This window comes from Eurosta solidaginis, chromosome X, assembly GCF_040869045.1.
Source record: "Eurosta solidaginis isolate ZX-2024a chromosome X, ASM4086904v1, whole genome shotgun sequence".
In the NCBI taxonomy this organism is placed as follows: Eukaryota; Metazoa; Arthropoda; class Insecta; order Diptera; family Tephritidae; genus Eurosta; species Eurosta solidaginis.
The window spans coordinates 53138997-53151318 of record NC_090324.1 but is presented as its reverse complement, the minus strand read 5'-3'; positions in this window follow the sequence as shown (position 1 = coordinate 53151318).

Here is a 12322-nt window from a genome sequence, read left to right as displayed (position 1 = left end):
ACCTCGCAGTTGGCAATCCACTCGGTGACCGACTGACGCCAACCAACCCAATAGAATTTCTGCTTAATTTTCTCGAGCGTCTTCGTGATTCCAAGATGAACTCCACTTGGACCATTATGCAGATCACTGAGCACGTAAGGAATCCTCACTCTCCCTTACTCGATGAAGGCAACCGGATATAAATTCTAAACTCTTCCACTGTGTCCAATATGACTTAGCAATGGGACTCTCTTCTGACATCTCTTTTCTGTTTGGTCTTTCGTTTCGTTCGAGCCCTTGCATAACATGTGACAGATCTATATCTTCTAGCAGACACTTTCTTAGTTTTTCCGTGTCCCATTCATCCGTACACGTTATAGTCATTAGCTGGACATCTATATTGTCTTCTTGACCTCCGGCCTTTGAACAGTGCTTGCATTTCAAGCTACATGGTCTTCGTGACATTGCATCAGCATTTCCATGGGTACTACATTTTCGATGCTCAATGGAAAAGTCATAGCTTTGTAGTCGCTCGATCTACCGTGCCAACTGTCCTTCTGGATTACGGAACTGCAGAAGCCATTTCAACACTGCGTGATCTGTCCTGACACGGAATTGCTGGCTGTAGAGTTATTTGTGAAAATGCTTAATGCACTCTACCAATGTCAACAGCTCTCTCCGTGTAACGCAGTAGTTCCTCTCTGGTTTTCCAATCGAACGGCTGCAATATGCAACTACCGTCTCCTGTCCATCGACCAGTTGTGATAAAATGCCTCCTATAGCATATCCACTCGCATTTGTATCTAGAATAAATGTTGCTCCTGGAATCGGATATGCTAATATTGGGGCAGTGCACAAATGCTCCTTCAATGTTTGGAAAGCCACTTCTTGCTCCTTCTTCCATTCAAAAGCTTTATTTTTTCTTGTAAGCTCATGGAGCTATGGCTGAAAAAATTTGGTACAAATCGGCGGAAATATGTGCACAGCCCAAGGAAATTTCTCTATTCATGTAGGTTCTGTGGTCTTGGCCAATCCTTTATAGCCTCTATCTTATCGTTCGCAGTGCAGATGCCCCCTGTCGTTACCTTGTGACTCAAATAATTTACTTCCTTTTTAAACAGCGCACACTTTTTGGGACTTAGCTTCAGACTAACGCCATCTATTCCCTGCAAAACTTCCTCCAAGTTCTTAAGATGCTCATCAAAGTTCTTGCCCAATACGATGATGTCGTCCAGGTACACCAATCATGTTTTCCAATTTAGTCCTTTCAGTACCTGTCATGAGTCTCTCACCAGTAACTGGTGCATTACAAAGTCCAAAAGGCATCACCGTAAATTGCCAAAGACCTTCACCGACACTGGAGGCTGTTCCTCCTTCACCTCAACTTGCCAGTAGCCACTTTTCAAGTCCAGTGTGGAAAACCATTTCGTACGAGATAGCGAGTCCAGAGTGTCGTCAATTATTGGCAATGAGTAGCTATCCTTTTTCGTAACGTCATTCAACTTCCGGTAGTCCACGCAAAACCTCATTTTTCCATCCTTCTTCTTTACAAGTACTACCGGTGAGCTCCATGGACTAGCTGATGGTTCGATGACGCCGCTGTCGCTCATTTCTTGTATGATTTGACTCACAACTTCCCGCGTCGCCAGTAGAACACTACGTGGAGCTTGACGGATCGGCCTCGCATTTCCAGTATCAATTTCATGCTTCACAACGTTGGTGCGGCCTGGTTTGGAACCATCCTGGTCAAATATGTTCGCGTACTTTAGGGTTTTCCTTACTCTGATAGGCTGTTCACTGTTAATAACTACTTCAGCCTCTTGGCATCTTCCCTAAATAGCTCCTTTGGTCAGTTTGAGTAGTGACTTGGAGTCATTGAGTACTCTTACCGGAATACCTCCATCTTGTTTTGTCATAGCCAGGGTTTTTCCTACAAGTATGTTCAGTGCTGATTTGTTGGCTGCTTCGACAACGCACAATTTGTTTGTCTCACAATCTACATCAACCTTTGCCCAGATGACTACTTCGGATTGTGGTGGTATTTGCTGACTCTCTTCCACCAGCACTCGTTTACTACTGTAGCCTCTCTCGTAGCCGAAATTAAGTGGCGCATCCATGTTTTTATATCGCATCGTCTTGCTTTGCATAACGATATTGATGCCTTGGTCGATTAAGAAGTCCACTCCAATTATGATTTCATCAACAATCTCTACTACTATAAAATTGTGTAGTACCGTGATGTTCCCAATTGCTACTTCACATGCTACTTCTCCAATTACCTGGGTGTCCTCTCCCGTGGCTGTACGTAATCTTGCTCCAAGCAATGGTCTTATCTTCTTGTTGACTAAATCTGATCGAATGATGGAATGGGATGCACACGTATCTACAGACAGTAAACGTTCTTTTCCATCCACATGTCCTCCGACAGCAAGATTCCTTGACCTACTTCCAACTGGCGAGATAGAGATTATGGGGCATTCAATTGAGGGAGCCAGCTGTCGCCCCTTGCGGCTGACTCGCTTTAGTTTAACGATTGAGTGGAATTGGAGATTTGCTCATCTCCTTCATCTCTGCGTTTACGGCCACCCACATTGCTGGAACTGTTTTGTTTGGTGCTGCAATAACGTGCAGTGTGCCCTGGCTTTCCACATTCAAAGCATTTGAAGGCACCATCGTTTTTCTGTTGCGTTCCTTTTAATGCCCCCAAAATTGTGTCGACCCAGTCTGGCCTTTCCACTTCCACGCGATGAGCTTTGTATGCGGGCTTACTCAAAAGTGACGCTGTTTCTTGAGTCAGTACATAGGATACCGTTTCCGCGAATGTGGGTTTTGGGTTTGCATATGTCGCTCGCTTCGTTTCTACGTCCCGTATGCCATTTATAAAACTCTTGATGTTTACCCTCTCGGTGAACTCCACGGGTGCGTCCGCATTTGCCAAAAGAGCCAACTTTTCAACATCCGAAGCAAACTCCTGCAATGTCTCGTTAGATTTTTGGTAGCGGGTTTGCAATTCTATTTGCTAGATCTGTTTCCTATGCTCGGTTCCGTAACGTCTCTCGACAGCGGCCATCAATGTTTCATAATTGTTCCGTTCGTACTCTGAAATAGTCTGTAAGATTTCAGCTGCAGGCCCTTTAAATTCCACGAACAGTGCAGCAACTTTATCTTCAGTATTCCAGTTGTTCACTGCTGATGTCTTCTCAAATTGAAGCTTAAAGACCTGGAAACAGCTGGGCGATTTAGTTGTAACTGTTCCATACGACCTTTTGAATCATCTACTTCTGCCTGAAATTGAGCCATTTCTGCATCCTGTGCTTCCAATTTTGATGATACCTGTTCCAAAATTTCTGCCGACATTTCAGATATACGTGCCTCTTGCGCTTCCAATTGAGATACCATATATGTCTTTTGGTCTTCCAGTTGAGATGACACTTGCGACGTCATTTCTGAGATACGTGCCTCCTGTGATTGCAGTTGGCATGCTATATATGTCTTTTGTTCTTCCAGTTGTGAAGACATATTTGTGGATATTTGTGACGACATTTCTGAAATGTTTGCCTTTTGTGCTTCCATCTTGGATGTTAAACGTGTCTCCTGCGATTCCAGCTGAGATGCCTCGATGTTTGAGCAGTTGTTGCAGCCAATATCATGTTCAAGTCTGTGCTCGTAACTGTCTGCTACGTTTCTATTTTCTCTTCAATTTTTGTTGTTGTCTCGTCGACATCAAGATGAAAAACATATTCTTCTACATTAATTCCTTCTGCTTCCATTGCCTCTCGTAGTCGTGCCTGAAGTTCGACTTTACTGCCGGTAGTATTCAGGCCACGGCTCTTCAACTCCTTCTTCAGTTGCTGGATCTTCAATTCACCGAACTTTGCCATGCCCTTGTTGTCCTCTGGAATTTATTCAACAAATCCTCTTCTGACACCAATTGTAGCGAACTTTCTGCAAATCCTCTTATTCGCAACTCTCTACTAACGTTCGTATCGCTAAACTTTTAAATAACTAACTCCAATATTTAATAACGCAAAATGGCCTTTATTAAAGTACTTCACAATAACACTGATACTTCCTAGCCAATAGATTGTTTAAATGAAACTGATTGTCGCGCCTCTACTGTGGCGGAAGTTTATACTTTGTGATTTGTCGTTTTCATACTTCTATGCTCTTCCAGAATTTACTTAGTTACTGCCATATAATTATAACTACAGATGCACGTGTAGCTTCTCTCACACCCCATGCGCGTGTATTTGTGCGCCACACTTGCACAACCATTGCATACTTTCGGGAGTAAATCAGATATATGCATGCCGTTGTGCGTTGCTTCTCCGCTGTGTGTACGTAAATATGTGTAGACATAATGATTGATCTATTGATGTGCATACAAAACACTGCTTAGCATCGCTTAGAGATGATAGTACCCCTTAGTGGTGCTAATATTCGTAACAATATCCTAGTTAGAGTACTGTCAATACTGCTTTTCCTTGCCCCCAATGAGGGCCCCCAAAAACCATCACGGGCCCAAGGCAATTGCGCGTCCCTGCAATAGTGAACAGTTTTCGTCATGTGAATTGAAGAAAAGAAAGCGATTGCAGTACCGATATGTAAATTACTTTATAATATATTAATTAAAAGCAAATGAGGTATCTCTTAACCATTTTAATCTAATATCTCAATTCAAGGTCCTCGCATATAAAATCCATCCAAAAACGAATATAAAATAGGGCCAATTTTTAAGTTAACAGTTTAACAGGATCTGACTTTCGCAAAACACACTCAATAAATTTCAAAAAACCTCTAAATCAAATTAAATTACTTTATAACCAACAATCAACATACTTAATACGCCTTTATCAGTTAGCCACACAAAGCCATGGCAACAAAGTCCAGATACCTATTCAAATAATATTTCAAAACATTACGTTCAATTTTAACTAAAAGCATCCAACGCTCACTTTGGATCTTGTGGCTTGCGCTAATCGTAATCATAATCAACGCTCCTTTAATCCTCCATTGAACTGAGCGACTGCGTATTGGTTTCTGGGTGGGTTTATTATTTTTAACGGTCGTGAAAAATGTAAAGCTGCCATTATCCAGGTCCAGGCCTTCTGCATCCAACTCCGATGCATAGACACCAACCCCATCCGTAGCGTGTTGACGAATTTATTTGTTTCCTTCATAAAATTAAACATGCCACTTAGCCCAGAATTCCGTTGAGCCTGCGGTTGTCCAGTCTGGTCGACACTACCACCAACGTTCTCTCTCAATTCGGATGTTGGTAATTGATCCCATTTCCATGCTGCTGAATTCGTCATTATTCGCGTAATGATATCTCGTAATTCACGATCGCTTTGCATGGGCGTGGGGTCGTCCAATGCACCACGACCAATACAGCTGCCGGCTCCACCATCAAGCTGTAAAGATGTTGGTTCTTATGCTGTGAAATCCACGTATCAAAGTGCAAGTTATAGAACAAATGAATAACGATGAGTTAATGGTGCAATTGGTTTTCTTTTTTGATAGGGAAGTTACACCATCCCTATCAAAAAAAAAAAACCAATTGCACCATTAACTCATCGTTATTCATTGGTTCTATAACTTGCACTTTGATACGTGGATTTCACAGCATAAGAACCAACATCTTTACAGCTTGATTTAAGCAAAACGCAGCACCATCAGTTGTGTCGCTTAACCAGCAAAACGACATAGTACGGCACGAGATGGCTCCGTTTCTTGGATATTGTCACATTGAACCATATTTGAGTGGTACCAACTCTGTATTGCCCTAGTTCACGTAAAACCCCTTACATATATTTTCATCTTTAACATATTGCGCCAATGCCTAATTACCCAGTTCGGGAGGTTCGTTCAGCTTCTGCTCCAATGCAATTTCTTCCGTATTCCAAAATAAAACTAACTAACTTGTCTAATTGAAAACAACCTTTTCCTCTAAATGTTTCATGTTCCTTTGTTAGGGACTTGAACCCAGGATCTTCGGTATGGTAGGCGACGCATGCTACCACTACACCAAAATAATTGTCCTAGTTGTTCTTTTCTCTTGATGTATTTGTCCATAAAGACAATTTGGTTGAGCAATATGCATAATTTCTAAGTATATTATATCACTTATGAAAACATCATACATCCGCGGGCTGATAAGGATTTTAGATTATTATTGCTACCACACTCTACTCTTTGCAGTTGATTATCATCAGTTGGATTTGCGTCAAATGAGTCCAAAAATATATTCGCAAATTGGAGGAGAAGCTCGGCCTTAAATATGTTCGGAGGTTATCGCGCCTTACATTTTTCTTATTTATTATTATTATTATGCCTGGAAGCACTGCGACCTTTGTGTAGATTTATTTTCTATGACCTTTCAGCCTAATATTGTATTTGAAGGTTTTTTAATGTATCTCAGTTCCTCTTCAGGTTTTTTACTCCATATCACATGGAGTCACACCACCTCGATGGGAGTTTCTGCATTGTCATAGCGGCGCATTCACAGAGACTATGAACCGGCGTTTCATCCTCCAACTCACAGAAACGAAAAATTTTACCATCGGATGGATTTAACTTATTTAGGTGACACCGTAAACCACAGTGTCCCGTATGTACCCACTGAGAGTACTTAGATTAATGAGTTTGGCTGATAATTTAGTTGTCGGAAGTATAAACAGTTTGGCTTGTCTTTGCCCTGGGTAGTCAATCCAGTGACATCTGAATTGTTTTGTTTCCCACTTACTTATGGTTTCCCTGGTGTGTGCTTTTGTGAGTCCACAAAAGGGCTCTGGACCATAGAATGCTGCTGTAGCACCCTGCTTTGCTAGGTAATCTGTATGTTCATTACCATCATGCCCCTGATGTCCGGGAACGCATCCTAACAAAACCTTTTTTTTTTGTTCTCAGGTCATTAAAGATTTCAATGCAGTCATCCGTATCATCCAAAAGCTTCTTGGTCTACCCACCAAAGAGTCTCTCCACCAGATATCTGGAATGGGTGGAACGGCTGTGAAGAATACCAGTAAAGTCTGCCAGATAATATTTTGTTTTGCAGACTTAATCCAAATGATAGACACACAAGCGATAATTTTGCAGAAACTGACCAAGTTCCTGCCTACAGTCAGAGTTTTAAGCATTTATCTCGAAGGACTGTCCGATTTACCGTTAGCCGATCCACAATATTCGATGCGGTAATCGATGTGGTAATAGGCAGCGTTATCACCCCGCAAATCCTCACCGAAGAACTTCTACATAATGTGAATGGAACACTACTTGCTCAAAATACAATATACGGATGGATATATAGTAGTATGTCCCGAACAATTTTTTTTTTTTTGGTTTACTCAACGCGAGCCCCCTCAAAATTTTCGGTTTTAATCGCAGATTACGAAGCAATCTTTGAAAATGATATACAACTGTATCCTTAGAGCTCTACCGATCTCCAAAGTTGAGAAATGTTGTTATTGCTGCAAAACAGTCATTCAACCTATCATATGTTGTAACCAATTATATTTTCTGCATTCTGTCTAATTCCTTTCCTTTGTAGCATTCATTCATTCACTCATTTTAGTGTGTCTTGAGACGCGTTGACCCTTACATAAATATTCATTCATTTGTACATACATAGATATAGTCTACGTCTCGTAACTTGAGGCTTCTTCTATTTCAAATTGCTCACCACAAACCTTTGTCTGCATACAATTTATTCCCACGACAATTTCCATACTCTATTCCGTTTTTGCTTGCTATGCATTTCCCACAACTAATTTTATTTACGATGAGCTTGCGCTTCCCACCGAGCTGAATATATGTATCTACGCAGTTCATATTTTGTACACTTAATATGTAAATATGTAATAATGTAAATATGTAGTGGTAGGTAGCTCATAAGGATTAATTAGGATAATTTTGTATAACTAATAACGTAACTTCGTCAATAAAGACAATTATTGTTTGGTCATCAACCCTGAAACTAAGTTTTACTTTTTTATTCTATACCGTTCAATAAATTCATATTCTTTTGCATTTTATTTGAAGTTTACCTAAACATACATACCTATCCACAATTTACCGCAATTTTAAGTGGAAATAGCTGAATTCCACGCAATTACAAAGTGCACACATAGTTCTTCCTCTGCTTTGAATTTGATTTGCCTTCAGTTTTTAGAAAGCAATCGGATAAAACGCTATAAAAGAACCCATACTTCGTTCTTCAACTAAAGCTTCGAGCTTAAAAGTATTTTCCCAAATTTAAATTTGAATTAGTAAAATTGTGTTCCACCGATTCAGCAATTACAGCCATATTGCACTGTAATATTTTATTTTTATGATCATTTTCCAAAATTTCAGCTCCCATACTAAAATTACTTAGTTCTACAAAAGTCCAAGACAAGCACGTAGTTTCAATCTTTCAATTATTTCCAGTTTGAACTTTTTAAAACACCACGTTCACTTTACCAACGGGTAGGTATTTCCGTTGCACAAAAAGTAATTTTTATGCCACAAACGCATAGCTACGATTTTTATATGTACTTTAAAAACAAATCTTCAAAGTTTTAGATAATGACCTCGACGCGTAGTGAAACTACTTGTGTCATATTGGGACCATACAAGGAACTTGGCGATAGGCAGTTACCAACAATAAAGGATGTCATTAAATTTATTTTATATGTTAAGCACGAGTTGAAGTTGAAGTATAGTGGCAAGGACCCATCCAATCAGGCCCGACGAGAGGGGTGGGGAATGGGGGGATTCCCCCGGGCCCGGGGTTTCTCAGGGGACCCGCCATTTAGAGGTACTAAGACATTTTTTTTTTTTTAATTCAGGAGAGTCTTTAGTTGTTCTATGATCAAATTTTAAGCCGAATTTCAGAAGCAACGAATATTGATAATGATTTTTTGCCTGGACATTCGAGCAGTAAGGAGACAATAAAAACATCAAAGAAAAATGTATGTTTACATGAATCCGAAATCGTAAAGTCTTCGTGGTGACACTGATGAACGTTCATCTTCAAAAAATCTTCCAAATTATTTAAAGGACTTCGATATCGGTACGACGGGGGGTTTGGTTGTTTAGCCCCCCCTGCCACCGGATCATTTGATTTTTTAGGTCCTTACAATTCAAATATTTGATGTTTTATGTCTGTGTTAATAAATTTCTTTATAATTCTGCTACGTATTTACTTTGATGGTGATATTATATTTTTAATATGCAAGCATATGTATGTAGGAAGTGAACGCTTATATATTTTAATAATATTCTGTTTTATAATAATTCTGCAATTTATTAAATATACAAATGTACATTTTAACTTTTACTATAATTTCATAAAGAAGCTTCCTTGTAAATTTGCCTAACGACCATCTACATACATATCAAAGAGCAGCAAAAATCGAACACAACAACGTTCGGCAACAACGGCAACATGATCGTGTTCAATGATCCAACTTGCTTAATAATCGACATTGATTTAAAATCAACCAACTTATTGCATGCGTAAATATTCACCCCTATTCTGCATTTCGATTACGTTCCCGTTCCACGCTCCGCTTTAATCGAAGTTAGGTATTCAGCATTACGACGGAATCGTAACGAGAAGAGGAAGAGCAAATTATTTTTCGAAATCAGCTGTTTGTACGGAATGTGTGAACATTGGAACAAAATAAATTAAAGAAAATTTGTAATAAACACTGAAAAACGTTTATATTTTATTATCCACGCCATTTTGTACAAAGAAAGCAATAGAATATATTGCTGCTGTGTTAAATTTTTTTGAGTGAAGTGCTTTCATAATTGTAAGTGTATCTTTGTCGCTCTTTTGGCCAATTCCCTTCCGTGGCCACCAAGTTTTGTTAAAACGGATTCCTGCAGGAATACAATTGACATTTGCTGAATTTTATGGATGCTAATTTCATTACACTGACCTAAAATACTTTATGAAGATTAATTTATTCTTTCCGCAAGGATTTTTTACGTTTTCGCTTCACCTTCCTCTACTCTGGCAGCTTGCTTTGGCATATAACTGGACCCAACGAACAGGCACAAATTATAGCTGTCTATTATAGTGGAATCAACAGCCGCGGCATTATTTGTGGAGTTGGAAAGCAACGCATTCGAAAATGGCCAGGCGAGAATGGAAAGGCAAATATTGCGAGATTTGTGTAATCCATTTGAGATGAGGGACGAATTGTAAGAAATTGAACTTAAAAGTGGTAAAATTTAATGGCTTATTTTCTTATTTAGGTTCAAAAAAACTTTCGACTTAATAAGGACTAGTATCGCCTGTGGTCGAAGTTCGACCAACGTGTATTTTTTTCAACTCAGTCTATGCATCAAGTGTTGGAAATAATCGAAGTTAGGTATTCAGCATTACGACGGAATCGTAACGAGAAGAGGAAGAGCAAATTATTTTTCGAAATCAGCTGTTTGTACGGAATGTGTGAACATTGGAACAAAATAAATTAAAGAAAATTTGTAATAAACACTGAAAAACGTTTATATTTTATTATCCACGCCATTTTGTACAAAGAAAGCAATAGAATATATTGCTGCTGTGTTAAATTTTTTTGAGTGAAGTGCTTTCATAATTGTAAGTGTATCTTTGTCGCTCTTTTGGCCAATTCCCTTCCGTGGCCACCAAGTTTTGTTAAAACGGATTCCTGCAGGAATACAATTGACATTTGCTGAATTTTATGGATGCTAATTTCATTACACTGACCTAAAATACTTTATGAAGATTAATTTATTCTTTCCGCAAGGATTTTTTACGTTTTCGCTTCACCTTCCTCTACTCTGGCAGCTTGCTTTGGCATATAACTGGACCCAACGAACAGGCACAAATTATAGCTGTCTATTATAGTGGAATCAACAGCCGCGGCATTATTTGTGGAGTTGGAAAGCAACGCATACGAAAATGGCCAGGCGAGAATGGAAAGGCAAATATTGCGAGATTTGTGTAATCCATTTGAGATGAGGGACGAATTGTAAGAAATTGAACTTAAAAGTGGTAAAATTTAATGGCTTATTTTCTTATTTAGGTTCAAAAAAACTTTCGACTTAATAAGGACTAGTATCGCCTGTGGTCGAAGTTCGACCAACGTGTATTTTTTTCAACTCAGTCTATGCATCAAGTGTTGGAAATATAGCAAACTGGTCTAACTTACTTAACTTTTTCTTTAAAATTTTGAATTTGATCTAAGACTTTGTACTTTTTGATTATATTTTCTTAAATTTTCTACAAAATTTTCACATGTAATTATAACGTTTTGGTATGGAGCTCCTTAAACAAAAATGTAAAAATTATGTAAAACCATATGAAATTGACATAGAATTATGGTGAAATTACTTGAAATTGAATTGAAAAATAGGGTTTTCACACCACCCGGAAGGTCCCCCTTGGCGCGCTATCGAATTTAGTTTTGGGAGCTCGGTTCCCCAGTAGGCCTATATCACCCACATACACATATCGCCCATTTACGTCAATAGTGTCATAATTCAAAAAACACGAACTTTTAGTTAAAAATGAAGAAATTTGCTAAAGGAATTTAGCCTATTTCACGCCACCCGTTTAAGTTGGTATAAATACATATCGCACCCCCGCTTCAGAAGTGACATAAGTAGAAAAACAACAATATTGATTTAGAGACGGTTTCAATTTGATACATAAATTATTTTGTTTTTAAAGTTATCAGACTTTTTAAATTCGATTTGCTTTGCGTTTATTGTTACCTTTAGTGGAATATTTAGTATAATTTTATAAACAATTTTTCCAGAAAATGTTTTAACTATGCTTTTGATGAGTTGTGTCGTTTTTGATTTGGTTATAAAATCTAAATTATTTTTAGTTGTGTCACTTTACTTTATTTTTATATTCACAAAAAATATTGTAAGACACAGTAAAATAAAAACACTATAAGATTTTTTGAAACATATTTATATTTGAAGTAACTTCTAGAAGTGCATAACTCATAGTGTATGGTATACATATTAGTGTATTGAATATACATTGAATAAATAGGTTTTAAACATGTTATAAACAGGTGTAATACTAAGAACAAACTGGTATCTTATTTTAGATTATTAGCTGTGATATTTAATAAATAATATTTTATATATTAGAGCCACTATAGATTTTCGTAAAAGTCAGCATAAAACTTCTTAATGTGATTAGCATGTAGGAGTGATAGAAGATATATCTTTAAGATGAAGTTTTCGCTTGTAAAGTGGATTTAAGATTGGAATGTTTGAAGTTATACCGAGGCTTCTCTTTGCAATACTTATTTCCTGAAATTCACTATCTTCGTATGATGTTTTGATGAATAGTTTACTTAGGTTATTCTGA